The 9,074-nt window shown below is 36.7% G+C and overlaps 1 pseudogene; it reads left to right on the top strand.

The window, feature by feature from the left end:
- Positions 1-300: 300 nt before the first annotated feature.
- Positions 301-2,178, top strand: LOC121018636 (bifunctional 3'-phosphoadenosine 5'-phosphosulfate synthase 1-like; annotated as a pseudogene).
- The last annotated feature ends 6,896 nt before the right edge of the window (positions 2,179-9,074 follow it).

Here is a 9,074-nt window from a genome sequence, read left to right on the forward strand (position 1 = left end):
TTTTCCCAGAAGTCAACATTTTCCAACTCATTCTGTAAATCCAGATATATAAAACCAACGATGTCACAATAAAACGAAACCGGCACACATACCTTTTTATCCGTGAGCGAGGCACCACAAGGCGGAAACTGGCTGCTCAATCGAAGCCCCCAGAGGGCACGTCTTCTTTCCTCTGCGCAGGCTCGCCAGATCCGACGAGACCCCGCCTTCTCGCCCTGCCCTGCCCCGCCTTCTGACCCCACCTCACCCCGCCTTGTCGCCCCGCCCTTCCTCACCTTCTTGCCCGCCCTGCTCCTCCGCTCTCTGCAGCCTTGCAGGGCCAGGGACCCTGTGTAAGAATGTCTGAGTGATTATGGGGTTTCAGAGAACAACTAATGTCACCGATCAAGCTCACCACGTCCGTAGGAACAAGAGAGGTCAGGTGGGAGAGACCACAGGTGCCTTCCATGCTTGTGCAGTTTGGCTGACGGGCTTATGTGGAGCCGGGAAGACCACGGTGAACATGGCTTTGGAGGAGTATTTGGTTTGCCGTTGCATTCCATGCTGTGGCGACACTTATGGTGATAACGCTCGCTAAGCTCTCACTGGAAGTCTTGGCTTTAGTCCAAAGACAGAGAAGAGAATGTTCGATGCACTACAGAAGTTGGTGAACTGCAGATGCTAGCTTACTGTGCGTCACAAGTTTTCTATAGCCTAGTACTCAAGGATGCAACAATGCAAGGCAAATTCATGAGGGTTTACCCCTTTTTTTTTTTTTTGAAATGTTTCTTCATGCTCCTGTGTGTGTTTGTTACACAGAAATGTCAAAGGATTCTACTAAAAAGCACGGGGCTGGGGAAAGTAAAGGCTTCACTGGAATTAATTCTGAATATAAAAAAAACAGAGGACCCTTAATTGATGCTGAAAACAGACTCCTGTGATATAAATGACTGTGTCCAACAAGTTGTGGAACTTCTACAGGAACAGGATATTGTACCTGTGGATGCCACTAAGTAAAAGAACTGTATACGCCAGATGATAAACTTAATTTGGCAAAAACATGTGTGGAAATATTACCAGTATTGAAAATTAATTAAATGGATATGTAGTGGGTGCCGGTTTTAGCAGAAGGTTGGGCAACCCTACTGAATGCCTCCATGAGAGAGAGTCCTTTCAGTGCCTTCATTTAAATGAATGGGGGGGTATCATTAACTTGTCAGTGCCTATAGTTCTGACAACTAAGTCATGAAGATAAAGAAAAGCTGGATGATTGGTCTGCATTTGCTCTGACATAGGAGGGCTGCTGTATGACTATTCTTCACAACCCAGAGTTTCTTAAGCACAGGAAGGAGGACTGTGGTGCCAGGCAGTGAGGAACAACATAGGAGAACCACCCCTACATCAAGATGGTTATGGAACAAGGAGATTGGTTGATTGGAGATTGTCAGGTCTTGAACTGACTTTATTGGGATGATGGTCTTGATTAACATAGTTTTACTCCTATTGGGCTATAGTAGATGTTAAATTTTTTTGAATGCTGATGCTGTCATTGCATTTCAATTATGCAACCCAGTGTCTGCTAGGTTGAATCTAACTTCATGCAATGGACATGCTTTATTAATGCAGGATACCTACAAGCAACTTCCAGAGAGTGGCTACAGGCAGTCTGTCCTTCTACTTCACCCTCTTGGTGCCTGGACAAAGGACAATGATGCTCCTTTGATGTGTATGAAGCAGCATCATTCAGTGCTGAAGGAAGGAGTTCCATATCCTGAAACAACAGTAGTGGCCATCTTCCCACCTCCCACGATGTGTCCTGAGCCACCTGGAATCCAGTGGCATTGCAGAGCATGGATGGTTGCAGGAGACAAGTTTAACATTGTTGGACAAGAGCCTGCTGACATATCTCATTCAGAAACAGGGAAGAATCTTTATGAGACAACTCATAGCACCAAAGTGCTGACAATGACTCCTGGCCTAATGACCTTGGAAAGAGTTCCCTTCTGAGTTGCAGCCTACAGCAAGAAAAAGAAGTGTTTGGACTACTATGACCCTGAACACCATGAAGACTTTGAATTTATTTCAGGAGCTTGAATGGGCAAACTTGCCAGGGAAGGCCAGAAACCTCCTGAAGGTTTCATGGCTCCCAAGACTTAGACTGTACTGATGCAATACTACAAATCTTTGGAGAAAGCTTGAGCTGTTAACCCAGTCACTCTACCCTTGATACTTCACTGAGTAACAACAGGGGACCACACAGTTACTGTTGGCATTTCTTTGAGGTAACATCTCTCTGGATGCACTTCCTAAAAACAGACCATTTTCCTTAACTAATATTAGTTTTTGTCTGCCTTATGAGTTCTTTCTGGACCAGTGCAACACACTACTGGTTTTAATATATCTTTCCCACTTATTATAGCTAATATTCCCATAATACAATTTTAAAATATTATCTTTTATATTATATTTATGCTTCTATCTCATGATTTTTTTCAAGCAGTAACCAATAATATATACATTGAATCTCTCTCTTCATCCCTTGAAAACAGAAAAAAAAATCCACTGAACAGTAAATTTGGCTAGACCTTGTTTGTTAAATTTTATAAAACATCTCTAACAATTATTTTTCTGCATTAAAAATATAAACTGCTTTCTTTCTTCCTTATTTCTCTCTCAGCTGTTATAATCTAAAGTACCCTTATGATCAGTAGTAAGCCCTGAATGAACTATAAAATTAAATTATTTAGCTTCTTAAAAAAGAAAAGAAGAAAGGAAAGAAGAGAAGGAGGAAGAAAGAAAACAAAATCAACATCCTCTATTAATATAGATGCAAAATCCTCAACAAAATTCAGTAAAACCTTAGATTGTGAGTAACTTGTTCTGTGAGTGTTCCACAAGATGAGCAAACATTTCTAATAAATTTTAACTTGATAAATGAGACATGTCTTGCAATATAAGTAGTACATGACACTGAACGTCACATAATCGCATCTGAGCCAGTGGTTCCCCCCGCCTTCTCTCTCTCCCTCTCATTGGGGGTAATCATCTCCCATGCTCAGATCCTTGGTCTCAGGCTGCAGTGTTTGGCAGAAATCAGTGATTTTTCAGAATGTTGGAAGGTGCCCACAACTGGCACTAGTGTATTTTTTGTCACTTCAAAGCGCCTATGGACAGTCCCCTGCTTTTCCATATAAGAGTAAGCTTAGGGGGCGCCTGGGTGGCGCAGTCGGTTAAGCGTCCGACTTCAGCCAGGTCACGATCTCGCGGTCCGTGAGTTCGAGCCCCGCGTCGGGCTCTGGGCTGAATGGCTCGGAGCCTGGAGCCTGTTTCCGATTCTGTGTCTCCCTCTCTCTCTGCCCCTCCCCCGTTCATGCTCTGTCTCTCTCTGTCCCAAAAATAAATAAAAAACGTTGAAAAAAATTAAAAAAAAAAAAAAAGAGTAAGCTTAGGAATGCTTTGCTTCATTCTAGGTCAGGCTGCCTACAGATCTAGACCCTTTCCTGTGCTGCCTATTGACAGTTACATTAAGTACAGTATATGACAAGAGTATATAAATACTGTACTGTAGTCAACATCTGTTAGTGACAGTGAAGATCATCATACACAATAACCCTCCTCTCTCTTGTCTCCTCGCACCAGCCACGAAGGTTTTCAAAGGTAAGTGCAGGTTAATTTGTTTATTTTTCTTTATATTTTGTATTTTCTTTATTATTTTATATTATTCTATAATATAAAATAAACCCAGTATTGTAATCTGGGTTTCTCTTATTTCTTATGGGGAAATTGGCTTTGATATACAAGTGCTTTAGATTACAAACATGTTTACAGAATGAATTATGCTTGCAAACCAAGGTTTTACTGTACTAGCAAACTATATACAGCAATAAATAAAAAGAATTATACACTGTAACCAGGTAGGATATATCCTAAGAATGAAAAGTTTTAAAATCAAAATCAATTAATGTAATACCTCACATTAATATCATAAAAAGAGAGACTTGAGGTACCATTAAGTAAGGTGAAAAGATTTTCTTTTTCCTAGCTGTTGGGTTTCATCTCCACAAATCTTTCCAATAATTCCCATTCTCTAATTTGTATCTTTCTGTTCCTTGAAAACAAAGAATCTTTGAATAGAATTAAGATATTTGTCTCCATTTAGTCTCCAAATCAAAATACCCATGTAGCATTTGTGATAGAAATGTTTCAGTAACATGTGACCAAAAAAATGTTTCACTAACATGTGACCAAAAAACAAAGCTCTAAATTCAAAATAACTTGAACAATAAAGGGGATATTGACTTATGTAACAGAAAAGTCAAAATGAGTCTTGATCTTACACCTCAGATGAGATCTTCCAGGACCTTCTTTCTCATACCCTCTCTATTCTGCTTCTCTGTTTGCTATTTCCCCACGCTGCCCTGGTAGCCATCTGGGAGTTCCTAATTCTTCTGGTAATTTCAGCAAAATGTTTGCATCAATTCCAGATGTCATATCCTCAAAAGAAAACACTCAGGAAAGTTGGAGTCCCTTACAGTAGCTGCTGTATATGTCCTGGGAATCAGGTCCTTTCACTGATCTGAATTGGAACTCGTGTCCTTCTCTGATACAATCACTGTGACAAGGTTGCAGTAGTCTCCCCGATGGGGTTTTAGACAGCAAAGATCCATCTCCAAAGCAGAGCAGGCAATCAGTCTCACCCAAAATTCAAGGCTGAGAAAATGGAGGGAGCAAACTTCCTCCCCAAATATAAAAATACTCTTGGTTATAAAAAACAAACAAACAACCCAAGTGGGAGAGGGGTAAAATAGATGCCAGGAAGACAATAAAAAATAATCTGCAAAATGGTTTCAAGGCACTATTCTATACATGGCATCATTCTATGTAGACCGGAGATCTCGAAAGTTACTTTAGATTATTTTCACCTTTGAATCAATGAAAAAGTTAACATCACAATAAAGCCTTCCAGGCAAAAAAAAGAAAGAAGGAAAGAAGGGAAGGAAGGAAGGAAGGAAGGAAGGAAGGAAGGAAGGAAGGGAGGGAGGGAGGGAGGGAGGGAGGAAGGAAGGAAGGGAGGGAGGGAGAGAGGGAGGAAGGAAAAGAAAAATAGTATTTTGTGTCTCTGTATTGCACAATGGAGCCAAGGCTTGAATTGTAGTGATAAGTGTTACCATGCAAAGTCAGTGCACTGAATATATCATCTATTCCCATCTTTCATTCAAATTCCTTGCATATATTAGTAAGGGTCACTCAGAAGCACACATATTATTCAAAAAAGAAAAACTATGGTGTTGCATGCTACAAACAGTTTCTATTCCAGCATGAAAAAATAACACTTAAAGTTGCTTGCCTTTCTTTATGTAGCCAATATCCTGCAGGTATTTTAAGGGAATAGTGTTCCTAAGACAGCCACACAAAAATATTAATGAAAATATGGTGATGTATCTTATTAGTCTATGAAAAGATTTATAGTTTTTGCATTTTAAAATTAGAATATTTAAAGCTGCCTCCAAATAAGTACATTAATGAAATTGCTTTGTTATTCAAAATATAAGAGAAAAGGAGAACCTGGGTGGCTCAGTTAGTTGAGCATCCCACTCTTGATTTGGGGTTAGGTCATGATCCCAGGGTCTTGGGATCAGGCCCCAAGTCAGGTTCTGCACTGGGCATGGAGCCTAGGTAAGATTCTCTCTCTCCTCTCTCTGCCCCTCCTTCGCTTACACACACACACACACTTGCACTCTTTCTCTAAATAAAATAACAAATATAAGGAAAGGAATACAGTTATGAATTACACCCTTATTTTACTCTTCTCTCTTCAAATGTACAAAGTATTTATACCTGCCTCTTGTATGCAGTCAAATGAACAGAAAATCCCATGTTTGTAAAACCTATTATATATAGTTTATATATATATAAAAATATGTATGTATATATATATATAAATAGGTTTGACTTTCAAATCATATTATAGTCTGATTTGTCATTGAAACATTTAAAATATACAATCACCATGTTTTTGTTATCAAAAGTATGTATAACAAACATTATTTGCCAGTCTTCAGTTTTGTATTTATAATGAGGTCCTACATAAAGAGGATTAAGAGTAATGTACATTACTATAAATGTGTAATATTTTATCCCAAATCTAGAATTTGAGGTAAATATATTTTAATTCATCATTTTTATGATTTATTCAATGAGTTTTATTTTTTAAAATAATCTCATTTAAAACACAAATTTAATTATTCTTTTGAAAGTTAGAACTAGGGGCACGTCAGTGGCTCAGTCAATTGAGCGTTCTACTTCAGCTCAGGTCATGATCTCGCAGTTCACAAGTTCAAGCCCTGCATTGAGCTCTGTGCTGACAGCTCAGAGCCTGGAGCCTGCTTCAGATTCTGTGTCTGCTCCTCTCTTTGCCCCTCCCCTGCTTGTGCTCCGTCTCTCTCTCTCTCTCTCAAAAATAAACATAACATTGGGGCGCCTGGGTGGCGCAGTCGGTTAAGCGTCCCGACTTCAGCCAGGTCACGATCTCGCGGTCCGTGAGTTCGAGCCCCGCATCAGGCTCTGGGCTGATGGCTCAGAGCCTGGAGCCTGTTTCCGATTCTGTGTCTCCCTCTCTCTCTGCTCCTCCCCCGTTCATGCTCTGTCTCTCTCTGTCCCAAAAATAAAAATAAAACGTTGAAAAAAAATTAAAAAAAAAATAAACATAACATTAAAAAAAAGTTAAAACTAAATGCTACAACCCCTTTCCCCCTATTAGCTGAATGTTCATTTTCCCCTAGAGAAAAAATATATAATATCTGAAGTTTGAAGAATTCCACGTATTTAAATTCAGTTTTAAAATTATTTGGCTTGGGCTATGAAATGTTATTGATTCTTTGAACAATAGTATTTTACCCAAGGGAAGAATAAATGTGATCCACGAAGGCTCTGTATACATAACACAGAAAAACCAGTTCAGGAAAAAACTAAACAAAATTATTACATTAGTAAAAATTTTAGACAATCGTAATGTTTGAGTTCATATTACCAAATAAAAAAATGGACTAAATTTACACCTTTTATTCTGAAGTCATAAATATAGTCTCTTAGAATTCCTCCAAAACATTCTAAACTATTGCTATCATAATTAGATCTTTAATCCACACAGAATTACTTTTGGTGTTTGGTTAGAGACAGATCTTCTCAATTTTTTTCCTTATATTGATAACCAAAGGTCTGAATACTCTTTAATCAATAACCCATCCTTCACTGGTAGACAGTGCACCCTCTGCTAAATATCAGGGTTCCATCTGTGCATTGATCTATTTCAAGTCTCTGTTCAGTTCCATTGGTCTATTAATCTTTCCTAGAACAATGCACAGTGCTTTCATTGTTCATAGCTTTATATTGTTTATAGTTTGTAATAAATATTTGTATATGGTAAGGAGGTCTCCTTATATTGTACTTCTTCAAAGTTGTCTTGGCTACTTTAGTCCTTTGCACTTCCATATATTTTATAATCATCTTGTCAAGTTCCATAGAGGTAAAACAAAAAAAAGAAAAAAAAAATCATCTGAGATTTTGATTAGAATTTTGTCCTATTTTACTGGCTCAGATAGCCAGTTGATGGGCGTGGGGAAGGTGAGACTTAGATTTTAATCATCAATTCATTTTTTTTAACAATTAAGGATTAGTCAGGTTTTAAATTTCTTCTTGAATTACTATTGGCTAGTTATATTTCTCTAGAAAAATGAACATTTGTCTTAAGTTTTCAAATTTAATGACTTAAAATTGCATATAAATCTTCTTAAAAAAAAACTTATGTTTCTGGGGTTATGACACTACTCTTTTCACTGCTAATGTTCTTTTTTAATGGATTCTCTCTGTCTCTGTCTCTGTCTCTCTCGTTTCTTGCTCAGTCTTGCCATAGGGTGTCTATTTTATTAGACTTTTCAACAAGTGAGTGGCTTTGTGAATCCTCTTTATTTTATCTTTTTTTCCTATTTAATTAATTTCTCCTCGTATCATTAGTTTCATTATTTAAATTTACTGTAAGTTTATTCTGCTATCCATTTTATAACTCCTTTAATTTGAAACTTAGATAATCAACTTTCAAACTTTGCAAATAATAGGATGTTAAAAAATTATGTTAAGTATTGCTTTACCTACATCCCTTAAATTTTAGAATGTAATATTTTCATCAATTGTCAGTCCTAAATATTGTCTAATGTCCACTGTTATTTGTATTTAGAACCAAAGATTATTTGGAAGTGTCTTTTATTATAATTTCCAAATCAATTTTTAAATCAGCATTTTTAGTGATTTCTAAATTAGATATATTTTAACAGAAAAAAATCACCTGTTTAACAACAATTATTTGACTTTTATTTTTTTAATAGCTGCTTAATAGTGTAGAATGTGGTCAGTTCTAAGAAAAGTTCTATGATACATTCTCTAACTGTTGGATATAGAGCTGCATATGTGCCCAGTACATCAGACTTGCTAATTTTGTTGTTCGAACCCTCCATATCCTTACTAGTGTTTTGTCTGCATTCTCTATTAAGTACTATGCATGAGTTAAAAACTGCCTATTATGCATATTAATCTATTAATTTTACTTTACAGTTTTATGGCTTTTGTTATATATATGAAAAAGTATATTACATATATAAATGTATATTCATATATAAAGGTTATGCTTTTAGGTGCTTGTAAATTTAGATTTTTTTAATGTATGAGAATTGAACCTTCTATCAGTAACTATTATAATATTTAATTAAATTAAATATTTTTTACTCCAAAAAACTTTGAAGTCAATTTTGTCTAACAAGGAGAGATAAACTTATGTAGCTATATTTACATATTTACATAGCCATATTACCAAATTATTTTGTTAAGTATTTGCCTACTATATTTATCCTTTAACTTTCCACTTTTATGGGATAACCATTTAAGGTGTGTTTTATTATTCCGCCAAACTTGAGAATATTTGTATTTTGGCTTGCATGTTTACTCTATTGACATTTATTGTGATTACTAATACATTTTGAGTTCTACAACTTTATATTTATCCTGCTTTTTCTTTTCTTCTTTTTCTTTTCTCCTTTCCGGCT

Source organism: Herpailurus yagouaroundi, unplaced genomic scaffold (genome assembly GCF_014898765.1).
Source record: "Herpailurus yagouaroundi ecotype Mexico unplaced genomic scaffold, PumYag 77, whole genome shotgun sequence".
Taxonomy (NCBI): Eukaryota; Metazoa; Chordata; class Mammalia; order Carnivora; family Felidae; genus Herpailurus; species Herpailurus yagouaroundi.